Here is a 17336-nt window from a genome sequence, read left to right as displayed (position 1 = left end):
GATTAAAAAGCCTGATCTTACACTATTCACACATAATTGTACTCTACTACAGGGCAGGAAACATTACAGTCGAATAAATCCTATTTTCCCAACAAATTGACTTCCCATGCCTCACATACACACACTTCCTGGAACAAATATTGTAAAAAGTGTTTTAGAATCAAGTTTTCTCACCATCTACAACTGACATGTTCCCGCAGAGACAGGAATTTTACATTCCACGAGGAATAGTGTCCACCACATAGCCACAGGCCCAAATACATGAAAGTAGCAGTTAAATGGGACTTAGGCACTGGTTTCAAAATGGCTGCCACATCTAAAAATCTACTACGGTTTGAACCAAAATATGATGTAGTGAAAGTCTTAAAACAAGATTCGATTTTCTTCACTGGGCCAGATTTCATCCTCAGTGAATGACAAGGATAAAAGGTTAATTATACAGAAGCACTCAAGTCACGAGCACTTCCTCACACATCCTATTCTGCCAATATCTCACAACGTAGTGGAAAATTGCCATTTCCGCCTTGTGGGAGAAAATACTGTGTGAATCAAACTTAGAGTCAGTCTCACCATCAGGACTTGTCAAAAAAAAGTTACCACATATCACTAACTGTAGCATCCTTTGTTCTTCTGTTTATTTTCGGGGATTTTTTCTGCAAGCATTCCTGCCCCCTCCCCTGACAAAATGTGCTGTAAGGGGATTGTGGGAATGGTGCTGACCCAGTTGGCCAATGGGTATATTTTCCACCAGCCATGAACATGAGCAAAATGGTCAGTTGGAACACAAAATAGGGAAAGATGCTTGATATTTCCCTTACCTTTTCTACTCACATTCGTGAAGCAGTCCAAGCCAGCGAACAACAGAGACTTGAGCAGACATGTGGCAGGTAACATTCATGGCACAAAAGTGCCAACAATGACCATCTCCAACAATAAAACGCCCGACCAAGCCCCCGACCTTTAACAACACCACCATCGATGAGTCCCCAATATCAACATCTTGGGGGTCACCACTGACCAGCGGATTACCTGGACCAGCCATATCAACACCATGGCTCAATGAACTGGGCGATGGTTGGGCACAATCTGATGAGTGGATCACCTCTTGGCCCTTCAAAACTGCGCCCCCATCTACAAGGCTCAAGCCAGGAATGTGATGGAATACTCACCACTCGCTTTAATGGGTGCGGCTACCAACAACACTCAAGAAGCTTGACATCATCCAGGACTAAGCAGTTTACTTCATCAACACCTTCTTAGGGCAACTAGGATGGGGAATAAACATGGCCTCGCCATATCACCCACATCCTGGGAACAAATTGGAAAAAAAAAGCACAGCTCAAAAACAACATGGTTCTTCATTTTTAAAGATAGAGAATCATAGAAAGATTACAGTACGGAAGGAGGCAATTCGGCCCATCGAGTCCGCGCTGACTCTATGCAAGAGCAATCCAGCTAGTCCCACTCCCCTGCCCTTTCCCCGTAGCCCTGCAAATTGTTTCCTTTCAAATACTTATCCAGTTCCCTTTTGAAGGCCATGATTGAATCTGCCTCCACCACCCCCTCGGGCAGTGCATTCCAGATCCTGACCACTCGCTGTGTAAAAAAGTTTTTCCTCATGTCACCTTTGATTCTTTTGCCAATCACCTTAAATCTATGTCCTCTGGTTCTTGACCCTTCCGCCAATGGGAACAGTTTCTCTCTATCTACTCTGCCCTTCATGATTTTGAATACCTCTATCAAATCTCCTTGCAACCGTCTGTTCCAAGGAGAACAACCCCAGCTTCTCCATTCTATCCACGTAACTAAGGCCCCTCATCCCTGGAATCATTCTAGTAAATCTCTTCTGCACCCTCTCTAAGGCCTTCATCATTCCTGAAGTGCGGTGCCCAGAACCGGACACAATACTCCAGTTGTGGCCGAACCATTGTTTTATAAAGGTTCATAACTTCCATACTTTTGTACTCTATGCCTCTATTTATAAAGCCCAGGATCCCATATGCTTTTTTAACCGCTTTCTCAACCTTCCCTGCCACCTTCAACGATTTGGGCACATATACCCCCAGATCTCTCTGTTCCTGTACCCCTTTTAGAGCTGTGTCCTCTAGTTTATATTGCCTCTCCTCGTTCTTCCCACCAAAATGTATCACTTCGCATTTTTCTGCGTTAAATTTCATCTGCCACGTGTCCACCCATGCTACCAGCCTGTCTATATCCTCTTGAAGTCTATCACTATCCTCCTCACTGCTTCCTACACTTCCAAGTTTTGTATCATCTGCAAATTTGGAAATTGTGCCCTGTACACCCAAGTCCAGGTCATTAATAGATCAAGAAAAGCAGTGGTCCCAGCACTGACCCCTGAGGAACACCACTGTACACCTCCCTCCAGTTCGCAAAACAACCGTTAACCACTACTCTCTGTTTCCTGTCCCTTAGCCAATTCTGTATCCATGTTGCTACTGCCCCCTTTATTCCATGAATACCATGCAGCACTTTATCAAACGCCTATTGAAAGTCCATATACACCACATCAAATGTATTGCCCTTATCTACCCTCTCTGTTACCTCATCAAAAAGCTCCATCAGGTTAGGTAAACATGATTTGCCTGTAACAAATCCATGCTGGCTTTCCCTAATCAATCCACGCTCGTCCAAGCGACTGTTAATTCTGTCCCAGATTATCGTTTCTAAAAGTTTCCCCACCACTGAAGTTAAACTGACTGGCCTATAGTTGCTGGGATTATCCTTACACCCTTTTCTGAACAAGGATGTAACATTTGCAATTTTCCAGTCCTCTGGCACCACCCCAGTATCTACGGATGTTTGGAAGATTATGGCCAAGTACCTCTGCAATTTCCACCCTTACTTCCCTCAGCAACCTAGGATGCATCCCATCCGGACCGGGTGACTTATCTACTTTAAGTACAGCCAGCCTTTCAAGTACGTCGTCTTTATCAATTTTTAGCCCATCCAGTATCTCAACAATATCTTCCTTTACTGAGACTCTACCAAGGAAGAAGATGCTGCCAAAGACAGACGCAAAGTACTCATTTAGTACCTCACCCATCCCCTCTGCCTCCATGAGTAGATCTCCTTTATGGTCCCTAATCGGTCCCACCCCTCTTCTTACTACCCGTTTACTGTTTACATGCCTGGAGAAGACTTTTGGATTCCCTTTTATGTTGTTCCCTTTTTAGATTGGGTCAGTCGGAAATATCAAGCGGCAGGTAGGGATAATTAAACTATATCATTCTACCATCAACAAAATTGAAATGATATGAATCATAATTCTGACTAGTGGACCTCCCATGGTGGTGCTCACAGAGTCAGGACAAAGCAAATTTCCCCTCGAGTACATGCTGCAGGTTTGGGTATGAGGATATTCCACCTCCTAGTGGTGAAGGTGTAAAGCTACTAGAGTGGCAGGAAGGGGAAAATGCGACTGAAATAACGTCCAGGAGGCATGACAGAATGGTAATGCCCAAATAAGGAGCGCGTGATGTACATAGCAAAGTTATAGGTTTTTAAGGGTCTTAAATGGGGAGCTCTCTCTTCCATTAACGATTCTGAAAAAAGGTCTCTAATAGCAATATTAACTAGTCTTTTCTCCTTTCAGATGCTGATGAACATTTTGCCTATTTCCAGCATTTGCTGGTCTTACTTTAGATTTTGAGAGGCGTAATTTTTTTTTACATTTTCATGTTTACATATTACTTAGAAATTACTGTACAGAAACAGGCCATTCAGCCCAACTGGTTTATGCTCCACATGAGCCTCCTCCCACCCTGCTTCATCTCACCCTCAGCATAACCTTCTATTCCTTTCTCCCTCATGTACTTATCTAGCTTCCCCTTAAGTACATTTATTCTATTTGCCTCAACTACTCCATGTGGTATTATTTTGTTATTGTAAGTTGTCACGGTGCTTCTATCTCAAGACTGACGAAATTTGTTTTCTACTCTTCCTCCTGGCGATTGGCTCTCTTGGCTTCTGCATGTGTCTTTCTGAAATGCTCACTCAGTCAAAAGGTTAGAATAGGTCCCGGGGGAGAGGGTGGGGGCAGGGGAGGGAATCAACTGTTTCAAAGATACTTATCACACACGCATTGTATATATTTTATGATCAGCTTAGACTTCAAAGCAGTCTAAATTACAATTTGATCGACAAGCTACATCTGGCTGACATGCCAGACAAGTTCTTTTGCAGCGTTCAATGGGGAAAGAATGGGAAGTGATTGTTCGTTAACTGTGAGTTTAACTCTTGCCCTCTGAAGCAAATAGGAAGCCCAAATGGGCAGTGCAATAAACAGCAACCAGCATTTCCAAGATCCTCTCACCAATGAAGCACTTCTCTCAAATTAAAAATGTTGCATTTCTTTTGATTGCCTCCCATCCCTCCCCGTCCATCAAACTCCAGCCCACTACAAAGCCTCCTCCTTCAGCCAGAGGAATTAGTCAGGGCTGCAAGCCACTGGCCAGGCGATCTGTTGTTCATGGCATTCTCTGATCAGTTCACAGAAGCTGTAGTTTTACAGGGCTGAGGCTGTTCTCTCTCCCAGCTGGATTAATTAAATGGCAGAAATATAGAGAGCTGTGTTTTCAATATAAAAACATCCAGGCAGAATCCCTGTTATGCTTTTCCATGAAATCTGCAGTCAATCACATTTTAAATAAGAGTAAATTAATTTAAAAGCTGCTGGTGAATGCCAATTACAACATTCAGCAGGCTGAATATGAAAGTGGGGGAGGTGGGGGCTTTCAGCTGACACGTCAGGTCTCCTGACACAGAACCTTGGCAAAAATGGCAGCTCAACGGGAGAGCATTTTATCTTAGGTCAGTATATTTTAAAAACAGATTTTCAAGATGAAAGTAAGTTACTAGTTTTTAAATGGGCTGTATTTTTATTAGTGCAGCTTTATATCAAAGCTATTAAAGAGTTTTTATTGTGGCATTCTCCTTTAGAATTAACCTTTATCAGTGATTTAATTCAACCTACTTTTGGAAATATCATTGGGAATGTGACAGTGGAAAAACAGTGCAAGAAGTGTTTTTAAGGTGGATTTTTAAAATTTTAATGAGATAAGCCATTTGGAATCCAAATAGTCAAAGTCTGATTTTCCTCCCTCACGTATCAATATTTTGGGCCAATTCCAAGTGATTCTGATTCAGAATTTAGCTCTGGTGCCATTCCTAATGAAGACTGATCACTAGCTAAATCAATCTCTTCACTTCATTCCTACATCTGCTGATTGCCAAAAGATTTTTTAAAAACTCGTAAGGTTGTTTCAACTTGCTCTCCATGGTATATTAGGCTGATTATACAATGCTTTAGGAGATACTACAGTATGGTCTCACTAGGATTAACCATTCTCCTTGAGTTGAAGAACATCGGTTCAGTCCGTACCACCCCGTTCACTCGTCAATGGATTTATAAAGACGCACTTGATACCAGCAGACCCTGATAGTGCAGTGCAGCCAGTGTTGGTTTAAAAGCATCTAACTCATTCTTCAAAAAAGCAGTCATTTATTCCAAAAACGTAGAGATAGATATTTACGTTCCTGCACCTGGCTGTATCGAGTCACTTGGGCACAGTGAATACAGGAATGTCGACTGGGGAGGAGTGCACGCTTTGTAAGAGATTTAAATGAATGGACAAAAAAAAATCGGACGAGCTTCCTTGCAGACGTGCACTTCTCCCCGCCTGATCTTCCTCCATTCACTGCACTCAGGTGATCCAGAAAGTTTCCGGGGCTAAAAGGGTTAAATTATGAGGGCAGGTTGACTAGACTAGGCTTGTATTCTCTTGAGTTTAGAAGATTATGGGGCGATGTAATGAGGTGCTTAAGATGATTAAAGGAATTGATAAGGTAGATAGAGATAAACTATTTCCTCTGGTGGGGGAGTCCAGAACAAGGGGGCATAACCTTAAGATTAGAGCTTGGCCTTTCAGGGGTGATGTCAGAAAGCACTTCTTCACACAAAGGGCAGTGGAAATCTGGAACTCTCTCACCAACAAACTGTTGAGGCTAGGTCAAATGAAAATTTCAAAACTGAGATTGACAGATTTTTATTAGACAAGGATATTAAGGGATACGGAATAAAGGGGGGGGGGGTAAATGAAGTTAAAGTGCAGATCAGCCATGATCTAATTGAATAGTGGAACATATTCGAGGGGCTGAATGGCCTACTCCTGTTCCTATGATCCAGTATGTCCAGCCGCAGGACCAGAACATTTCACCCCTTTAACAAATTCAACAGGGGTTTAAGAATGGCGAGACACTTGATTTGATTACTCACAGAATTAAATGTATTTTGCGGAACACTGTGGATGCAGAAAATGATGTTTGGAATCTACATGGACGGAATAATTTTATAGGGCTACATGTCACCTCTGATGGGTAAGGGCAGAATATTGGAGAACAATAATAAAAAAAATATATAAGCATCATAATGACAGAACATATCTAACTGCTTGTAAAACTGTCAATTCCTTTTCACATGGTTAAGTTTTACAATTGAAGGCTATTGTCACTGTATTATAAACTTCTGTTTCATGTCGTGGGGAGGACATGTTGGCAATAATACAAGGCAGGATCTGCACCAGAAGCATAAGATATAAATTAGCACAGCAAAGTTGACAAAGTGACAACAACAAAAAAAATGGAAGAACTATGAGCAGATTGTTAAAAAAATATTTTGGCCTGGATAAGAGCCTCAGAAGTGGAACTGTTAAAATTAGACCTCAGAGAGTCACTGATCTGACATATGCTAGTCATAAACTCCAATGTGTAACCATGCCTGGTGGCTCCTATTCCCATCCCCCTCCTCCTCCTCCTCCTCCTCTCTGTGCCTTCCATCTCTTGCCTCCTGTCTGTATGATCTATAGCCTTGGGTCAGCTCACCACTATAGAGGTTAGTGTGACAGACGTGCTGCATTCCACGCCTGTGATATCACAAGCCATGGTTCTCATTATTGTAAACTATTTTGATTTATTGAAAAAAAAACAAAAGCAAGTCAAAGCTTCACGAAGACATACAGGCATAAATTTTTACTGTAGGTTACACTGCAGTTGGAAGCATCATCTGTTTTAAAAAATGAATCCGACACATGAACGACGTCAATCATACGGGGAATGTGGAAAAGTTCACAAATGCTATGTAACAGCGACATTTGTGCAGTTTGACTAAAGTAAGCTTCATACATTTTGTTCAATGAAGTGACGTAATGTTGAACGGTTTTTGGTCTGACTTTTAATCATTGATATGTTCATCATGGGCATTGTTTTCCACATTCCTTTCTTGATCTCTCTTTGAACAGAACCATGATTTATGTTTGATTCCATTGTGTTTGGATGAGACCCATCAGCAGAGAATGCAAGGCTTTCGAAACCTTCTCCAACTTTAACAAGGATATCAAATGAACAACGCATGAAGGCAGGCTCTGATTGCATCTTTTTTTTTTATATACTGTAACTGAAGAAAACTTCAACCACTGGGGAATAGAGAACAGTTTTCCACAAATATACACAACTGACATGTCTGAAAATAACATGGGTGGCCAGACTGTGGTCAAAAAATGCTTTTTAGCAAATCCATGCTCCATCCAGACACAGTGATGGTTTACTGCAACCACGTTTCAACTTAATAAAAATATTGTCTTTATAATTTTGGCCCAAAAGGATTTTCCATTTTAAATCTCATTTTGGTGACAGTCAATGAAATCATTTATTTAAATATATGGAAGAGCAGCATTACATAACCCTGTCTGGAAGCAATTACACACCCACAAAAGAGTGGGAGGCCTGAATGACAGATAAGAACTTTATAAACTGCATCTTGTGTTGTTTATCAGCTAATCTGATCGAACCATTGTGGCCATTTTTCATTCATAAAGATGGGGCATTTATTATAAGAGCTTCACAAAATTACACAAAGCTCTGAAAAAAGGCTTTGCCAATTCGATATTTTGTTTTACTTCTTTTGAACTTTTATGAGGGGGAATGAATCCTTTATTTTCTTTAAAGACATTATGGATTGTCCTGGCCCACTCACTACCTCCAGCCAACAAGACAGATGGCTGCTACATTCTCTGGCCTCATGCACTGCTGCTGAGTTAGCTGTTAGGAGGCTGACAGTGACCTGGGGGCAACTTCCATTCCTGTTCTATCTCTGCTAACAACAACAACTTGCATTAATATAGCACCGTTTGCATAGAAAAACATCCTAAGGGGCTTCACAGAGGCATAATTGGAAAACAAAATGGAAGTCAAACCTAAGAAGTAGATTGAAGGATGAACTACCATAAGCTTGGTCAAAGAGGTGGAAGAGGCGCAGAGGATTTTAGGGAGGGAATTCCAGAGCATGGGGCCCAGCAACTGATGACACATGGTGGGTCAAAAGGAGAGGGTCTGAACAGGAGGCCAGCAACGGAGGAGCAGGGAGTTTGGGGGGGGGAAGGTTGTAGGGTTAAGGAGGTTACAGAGATTGGGAGGGGTGAGACCATGGAAGAGATTTAAACACAAGGATGAGAATTTTAAATTTGAGGTGTTGGGTGATCAGGAGCCAATGTAGATCAGCAAGGACAGGGGTGATGGGTGAGTGGGACCTGGTGAAGGATAGGCTGTGGGAAGCACAATACCTCACCAAAGGAAACATTTACAGGACTATGGGGATAGAGCAGGGAGTGGGACTAATCGGATAGCTTTTTTTTAAAAAAAAAGAGATCGCACAGGCACAGTGGGCCCAATAGCCTCCTTCTGTGCTGTATCATTCTATAAAAGCAGTGTGGCTGAAAGTAGCATCTCATCAATGTGGGCACAAGTCCCACTGATGCAACCAGAAACTGAAGTTCCACCTCGGGGTGACAGCAGAAGTAGATGCAACTATGACTTTGTGAATGGTGTTTCGAATAAATTGCTGCCATTCAGCAATTGTGTGAGAAAGCCAGCCAATATTAGGCAGTAAGGGGACTCCGTGACCCAGCACAGCCACTTCAGAGCAGCAATGGAAGGAAGCACATCTTTGGAAAATACAAGTACACAGCCAATGAGTTCCTGTCCATTCACTTCAACAACAACAATGCTGGGCCTTGAGCCTCGTGGGCCCTTCACTCTGGAGTTCCCTCCCCAAGCCCCTCTGCCTCTCCACCTCCCTCTCCTCCTTTAAACACCTCAATTTTAAAATTCTCATCCGTGTGTTCAAATCTCTTCATGGCCTCACCCCTCCCTATCTCTGTAATCTCCTCTGGCCCGACAACCCTCCGAGATCTCTGCACTCCTCCAATTCTGGCCTCTAACGCATCTCCGATTTTCATCACTCCACTATTGCTGGCTGTGCCTTTGGCTGCCTTGGACCCAAACTTTGGAATTTCCTCCCTAAACCTCTCTCCGCCTCGCTACCTCTGTCTCTTCCTTAAACCCTCTGTAAATCCCATCTCTTTGACCAAGCCCCTCCGAATATTTCCTTCATTGGCTTGGTGTCCATTTTTGTCAATTATGCCTCTGTAAGGCGCCTTGGGATGTTTTTCTACATTAAAGGCACTATAAAAATGCAAGTTGTTGTATTAATTTTAATGGGCACAAATTCACAGGCTGCAAGCCCCCGATTTCCCAAGATGCATTCCCTGCCAGCTCCATGCCCTCCTGGAAGGGCCGGATCGGAGAATTACCCTTCATGCATCCATATTTGTTTTGTAAAACTGTTCGAAGAGCCATGGACTGGTCTGGAAACTCCGAGTTCTTTCTTTCCATTCTCTCATTCGATAGCCAGCAGGGAAATCCACTGTGAAAGCGTACATAGTCCATTATTTACAAAGTTTCCCACCTCGCTGCATGTTACTGCTCTGTGCCAAACCACAGGCTTGTAAATGACTGAGGAATTTCGCAATTTGCATTGTCAATCCACAGACCGGAGAGGGATATGGCAAATATAAGCCTTGCGCTCGTAAACTATAGGCTTTCAACTGCAGTCCACAACGCCTAGGGGGTCTGCAAAGAAACGTTAGGGGTGCCGCAAGGCCTGTCAGAGGGTCTCCGGGGTCATCAGATTTTAGTCTATTGCTGTATTTTATGACTTACTTGTAGATTACTTTTGTTGCTGTATACCAATAGAAGTTTCTGCAATTATTCCCTCACAGAACCCACAGATTTCTTGATTGCCGCCCGCCCATTCCTGTATTTATTGTATTACTAGCACATTATTGCCATTGCTACGTCCTTATGAGAAGCATTTGCTGTAATAAAAGCACCGTTTTCCTTTGGGTAACTGATACTGTCTTTCAGAAGTGAGGACAGGAATCCCGGGGGAACGTGTCAATGTCTGCAGAGATTTAGCTACACAGAAACATCGATACCATTGCTGTCTTTTGAGGCATGTTTCCTGTCAAGTTTTTCCTTTTATTTGCTGTGAAGGGCAGACGCGCCATTGACATAGATATTCCATATTGGTCAAAGGTTTGGTTGCTGGGCAGATAATATAGAATACTGATATTTTTGCAGCAGACTTTTGGACATGGGAACCACTGCACAGTGCTACAGCAAAGCACAATGGGAGCTTGCTAGCAAGCCTGATACATAGAGAGAGTCTAGTCTGACAGGCAAGAAATCAGTAGAGAGACAAATTTTCCATGCAATATCTCTAGTACTTAACTGGCTTAAAAGTTTCATAGTTTACATTTGAAAAAACAAACCCTTGTTTTGAGGTCCTGCAAGCAGCCAAACATAGTTAAGGGTACAGTGGAGTCGATCGACTCTCGCTCCAGAATGCTTTGGGAACCCATGCAAAACGCATCATTACAAAATAAGTTGTTAAATTGATTTCTGCATCTGTTGACTTACTAACAGAGCGTTATTGTTGCTTTATACTAAAAATCGATTGTTGCAATGATAACATTGTTTTACTTTGGGTAGCTGACAGTCTATTTGACAATAGGAAGGGGCTTCCCCACCCCTCCCACCCAGGAATATGTGTCTAACAGAAATGGCCGGGGTGGGGGGGCACCAATGGAAAAAATTTGGGTACAGAGGTGTGAGGCCTGCAACACACCCATTGAGCCCCCATGTGGGTGAAGGTGAAGGGGGCTGGGGAGCTGCAGACAATCTGTGCACTAGGCTCATTAGGCCCTTGATATCATTGCAAATCTGGTGGCCATGCCACAATACAACTGGAGAGCCCGAGCCGAGCTCCAGTGGCCATTCCAAACGGCGGAAGGGCAGGTCACCATTAATTGATGCCAAATCATATTTGAGCTTCGTTGCCTGGTGTTCTTTGTGGCCCGTGCCTCTCCTCTGCATGTTTCTTCCCATCCCCCCGAACCGTTGGTAGGTCATTGTTCTGCAGACTACCTCACTTGTGAATAGGAATCGCCAATCCTCCAGGATTTTTTTTTTATTTGTTCATGGGATGTGGGCATCGCTGGCAAGGCCGGCATTTATTGCCCATCCCTAATTGCCCTTGGGAAGGTGGTGGTGAGCCGCCTTCTTGAACCGCTGCAGTCCGTGTGATGAAGGTTCTCCCATAGTGCTGCTGGAAGGGAGTGCCAGGATTTTGACCCAGCGACGATGAAGGAACGGCGATATATTTCCAAGTCGGGATGGTGTGTGATTTGGAGGGGAACGTGCAGGAGGTGTTGTTCCCATGTGCCTGCTGCTCTTGTCCTTCTAGGTGGTAGAGGTCGCGGGTTTGGGAGGTGCTGTCGAAGAAGCCTTGGCGAGTTGCTGCAGTGCATCCTGTGGATGGTACACACTGCAGCCACAGTGCGCCGGTGGTGAAGGGAGTGAATGTTCAGGCTGGTGGATGGGATGCCAATCAAGCGGGCTGCTTTGTCCTGGATGGTGTCGAGCTTCTTGAGTGTTGTTGGAGCTGCACTCATCCAGGCAAGTGGAGGGTATTCCATCACACTCCTGACTTGTGCCTTGTAGATGGTGGAAAGGCTTTGGGGACTCAGGAGGTGAGTCACTCGCCACAGAATACCCAGCCTCTGACCTGCTCTTACAGCCACAGTATTTATGTGGCTGGTCCAGTTAAGTTTCTGGTCAATGGCGACCCCCAGGATGGTGGGGGATTCGGCGATAGTAATGCCATTGAATGTCAAGGGGAGGTGGTTAGACTCTTTCTCTTGTTGGAGATGGTCATTGCCTGGAACTTGCCAGTCGCAGATATTTCTTGCCACTTATCACTGATGTTGTCCAGGTCTTGTTGTATGCGGGCACAGACTGCTTCATTATTGAGGGGTTGCGAATGGAACTGAACACTGTGCAATCATCAGCGAACATCCCCATTTCTGACCTTATGATGGAGGGAAGGTCATTGATGAAGCAAGCTGAAGATGGTTGGGCCTAGGACACTGCCCTGAGGAACTCCTGCAGCAATGTCCTCGGGCTGAGATGATTGGCCTTCAACAACCACTACCATCTTCCTTTGTGCTAGGTATGACTCCAGCCACTGGAGTGTTTTCCCCGATTCCCACTGACTTCAATTTTACTAGGTCTCCTTGGTGCCACACTCGGTCGAATGCTGCCTTGATGTCAAGGGCAGTCACTCTCACCTCACCTGTAGAGCTCCTTTGTTCATGTTTGGACCAAGGCTGTAATGAGGTCTGGAGCCGAGTGGTCCTGGCGGAACCCAAACTGAGCATCGGTGAGCAGGTTATTGGTGAGTAAGTGCCGCTTGATAGCACTGTCGACGACACCTTCCATCACTTTGCTGATGATTGAGAGTAGACTGATGGGGCGGTAATTGGCCGGATTGGATTTGTCCTGCTTTTTGTGGACAGGACATACCTGGGCAATTTTCCACATTGCCGGGTGGATGCCAGTGTTGTAGCTGTACTGAAACAGTTTGACTAGAGGCGCGGCTAGTTCTGGAGCACAAGTCTTCAGCACTTCAGCTGGGATGTTGTCGGGGTCCATAGCCTTTGCTGTATCCAGTGCACTCAGCCATTTCTTAATATCACGTGGAGCGAATTGAATTGGCTGAAGACTGGCTTCTGTGATGGTGGGGATATCGGGAGGAGGCCGAGATGGATCATCCACTCGGCACTTCTGGCTGAAGATGGTTGCAAACGCTTCAGCCTTGTCTTTTGCACTCACATGCTGGACTCCGCCATCATTGAGGATGGGGATGTTTGCAGAGCCTCCTCCTCCCGTTAGTTGTTTAATTGTCCACCACCATTTACGACTGGATGTGGCAGGGCTGCAGAGCTTTGATCTGATCCGTTGGTTGTGGAATCGCTTTGCTCTGTCTACAGTATGTTGCTTCCATGTTTAGCATGTAGTCCTGAGTTGTAGCTTCACCAGGTTGGCCCCTCTTTTTTAGGTACGCCTGGTGCTGCTCTTCTACACTCCTCATTGAACCAGAGTTGATCCCCTGGCTTGTTGGTAATGGTAGAGTGAGGAATACGCCGGGCCATGAGGTTACAGATTGTGCTGGAATACAATTCTGCTGCTGCTGATGGCCAACAGTGCCTCATGGATGCCCAGTTTTGAGCTGCTAGATCTGTTCTGAATCTATCCCATTTAGCACGGTGATGGTGCCACACAACACGTTGGATGGTGTCCTCGGTGCGAAGACGGGACTTCATCTCCACGAGGACGGTGCGGTGGTCACTCCTACCAATACCGTCATGGACAGATGCATCTGCAACAGGTAGATTGGTGAGGACAAGGTCAAGTAGGTTCTTCCCTCGTGTTGGTTCGCTCACCACCTGCCGCAGGCCCAGTCTGGCAGCTATATCCTTCAGGACTCGGACACCTCGGTCAGTAGTGGTGCTACCGAGTCACTCTTGGTGATGGTCCCCCACCCAGAGTACATTCTGTGCCCTTGCTACCCTCAATGCTTCCTCCAAGTGGTGCTCAACATGGAGGAGGACTGTTTCATCAGCTGAGGGAGGGCGGTAGGTGGTAATCGGTAATCAGCAGGAGGTTTTCTTGCCCATGTTTGACCTGATGCCATGAGATTTCATGGGGTCCGGAGTCAATGTTGAGGACTCCCAGGGCCACTCCCTCCTGACTATATATCACTGTACCGCCACCTCAGGTGGGTCTGTCCTGCTGGTGGGACAGGACATACCCAGGGATGGTGATGGAAGAGTCTGGGACATTGGCTGAAAGGTATGATTCTGTGAGTATGGCTATGTCAGGCTGTTGCTTGACTAGTCTGTGGGACAGCTCTCCCAATTTTGGCGCAAATCCCCAGATGTTCGTGAGGAGGACTTTGCAGGGTCGACTGGGCTTGGTTTGCCTCTGTAGTGTCCGGTGCCTGGTGGTCCAATGCCGGGTGGTCTGTCCGGTTTTATTCTTATGATGACTTTTTTTAAGCGCGATTTTACAACTGAGTGGCTTGCTAGGCCATTTCAGAGGGCGATTAAGAATCAACTACATTGCTGTGGGTCTGGAGTCACATATAGGCCAGACTGGGTAAGGGCAGCAGGTTTTCTTCCCTAAAGGACATTGCCCTGGTGTCTCCAGGAATTGAAGATTAATCTCCTGGAAAATGCTGTGAGCAACCCAGGAGAAAAATCACAGGGGCATTAAAAAACATTGTGTTTTTTTTTCATTTTCTTTGAACACTTTTGTATATTAGTTATAGAAATATTGGAAATGGGAATAAAAAAGGCTGTTTGATTATGCAGGGTCTTTGGAGGTAGGAGGTCACATGATGAAACCTCCAGAAATACGTCCAACCTGAGTCATAGATGATATTTAGAGTTGAGAACGAATCTCACGTCTATTTTAGCCTATGTCCTTTTCAGTGCTGATGTATGGCAAATATTAATAACTCATTTTAAAATCACCATAATTATATCTTGAACATTTTTGCAAACCACTTCAAGAAGGAATATTCCAACATCAGTGTTTCATGATTCCAATTTTAAATGTAATAAATATGAAGCATTTAGCTACACCATCTCGAAGCCAAGAATCCAAATCCTCAAGTCATATTTGTGGCCAAATGATGTGAAAATGTAGACGATTACACCATAGAATTGAATACATTTTTGCAAGTGTGAAAAGGAAATAGCTTTTAGTTTCTGAATGCTTTGATTATAAACATATCATGATATACAACTTGTGTAAACAGCACAAGCGTTGATATAGCAACTTCTCAAAACATGTCGACTGAATACCAACAACCAGTTTGCTTAACTTGCTTGTAAAGTGACTCTAGTCATGACCATGAAATCAAAAATAATTTTTCTTCAACCACTGTTAATTAGTAACATCATCTCCACATTGATATCTGAGTAGTCATCGCTGCAGCTAGAAATTCCAAAGCCACTTCCCAGTCTCTCTTGTTTTGTGTCGAAGTTGGTTTTAGCCTCAGTAAGCTGGACAGTAACAAAACATTTCCAAACTATAGAATAACCATCCGACAGCAAATGGGTGACTGAGGCAAGCTGCAAAGCTGAGTACTGGAAAAAGCTTTAAGCATGTCCAATAATCTTTACTATTCTTAATTACATCCATGTCTATAAGTCTAGAAAACCTCCCTTTCCCCAAACTCAATTCCCTCATTTTCATTATAAACACTACGGAGCACAAGCTTAAAGATTGGGTTTCAGTACCACGATAGGATGCTTTGGTCCAATTCAGTGCCATAAGTTTGCACGCTAGGGGGTGCAGGTTAAAAGGGCACATATCTACGGGTCACTTAAATACCTCAGTATTTTGAATATTACTTCCAATCTTTAACATGCAATAAGCTCCTTTGGTCAAAACAGTGCAATGGACAGACTTCAAACCTATCGAACTGTTCAAGTGTTTGATCCCATTTCTAACTTCAGCTTCTTTAACTATTGGTGTCCTAATCATATTGTTCACCATCGTACAGATTCAAAAAACCTACTTGAACAAATTAGCTGTCTTTTGGTTGAATATTTTGCTATTGCACTTAAATTAAATATACTTAGCCACTTTCTGCATTAACCTTGATTTTTTTTGGTTTAATCGCAGACGACTAGTTGTGAAGATATGAGCTTGAGTTTCTTCACATGAACAGTTTGGTGTCAAGTAACAGTCAGAGTGCCAAGGAATTCCTAGTCTATTGACTACATTGTAATCCGCCACATGCCCTGTGCAGTATAAAATAATGCTGTACACCAGCAATGTCATGGATTAATATATCAAACAAGTTAATGTCATCAACAATTGGTGAAGATTAAAAACACATTAACTTTAGGCCCCTTGCTAACTGCCCACCACAGATAGTAGCTGACATGTCAGTTGTCTAATTTGTGTATTGATCTTGTACATTGAAAAGAAAAACCTCTCAGTTTTATTAGGCCACAGATCACAGAGACACAGGTATTATGCTTGTGCTGACCCTGCTACAAGACCTGTCTTTCAACTTTGTTACTTTCATTGTTAGCTCTATGTCGGTGCAAAGCCAAAGTAGTTTTTGCAAACTTGAAGTGTAAATCGGGTGTAAGAATCCCAACTGATTCTGAAACAAAGCAGAATGTGACCATATCTTCCCGGGAGTCTCAATCTGCTTTATTAGGGTGGCAGGACGGGCCCCAACTTCAGGCTCACACTGTATTTACACTATAACTGCCGCATGGTGCAAGGCAAAACCGCTGCACATCATCACTATAGTTTTAGTGTAAATGCACACTTAGAGAGCTGTAATGTATAGCGCTAATTTTATTACTGTCCTGATTGTATATACATATAAAAAACTATTTAAACCAACTTAACTACATGTGTTTTAGTAAATTAAGTGCAGTGTTGTGACTGTGGTGGAGGACACTGAACATGGGAAGAAATGGCATAATGAAGAAATTTATTTAACAAGATCTTATGACTTAGACTATAGCATTACATCAATGCTTGGAAATTTGATGTCAACCAACTAATAGTGGAGATGATTGTTTGAAACTGTCGTCGAACGTCAGATAGGAAAATGTTTCACTTTTATCACTGACGTTCCTGGCAGTAGGATCCACAGAAAGTACCGACATTCCAGATCACCATACCTGACTCACCCACATTTACTGACAGAGAAAGGTGCTAACATTAGATCAGTAAGTAAGTTTGTAATAAGCGATTTCAACAAATTCACTGCAGTATAATTACTCAAATGTAAGGAGTCGCACAGCACCAGGTTATAGTCCAACAGTTTCGGAGCTCCGAAAGCTTGTGATTTCAAATAAAACTGTTGGACTATAACCTGGTGCTGTGCGACTCCTTACATTTGTCCACCCCAGTCCATCACCGGCATCTCCACATCTTGTATAATTACTCAGTATCCAAGTAAAACAGTGCCCTCCAAACACTGCAAAACACGCACTTCACTTTGCCACGTAAAGCTATTTGACTGTCAATACAGTAACACTTTT

General features: G+C 43.6%; 1 protein-coding gene and 1 long non-coding RNA gene across 4 annotated transcripts in view; one reads left to right on the top strand and one right to left on the bottom strand.

Annotated features, from left to right (window-relative positions):
* ralgps1 (Ral GEF with PH domain and SH3 binding motif 1) overlaps nucleotides 1–17336 on the bottom strand; it is a 540533-nt gene that overhangs the window by 186581 nt on the left and 336616 nt on the right. The gene's annotated exons all lie outside the window — the stretch shown is intronic.
* LOC137300424 (uncharacterized) lies at nucleotides 4780–7666 on the top strand. Its single transcript, XR_010958087.1, has 2 exons — nucleotides 4780–4833; nucleotides 7320–7666. It is a non-coding gene; the product is annotated as an uncharacterized lncRNA (long non-coding RNA).

The sequence above is a fragment of the Heptranchias perlo genome, chromosome 31, assembly GCF_035084215.1.
Source record: "Heptranchias perlo isolate sHepPer1 chromosome 31, sHepPer1.hap1, whole genome shotgun sequence".
NCBI lineage: Eukaryota > Metazoa > Chordata > Chondrichthyes > Hexanchiformes > Hexanchidae > Heptranchias > Heptranchias perlo.
Note: the sequence above shows the minus strand (reverse complement) of the source record. Positions and strands in the feature narration are given on the sequence as shown.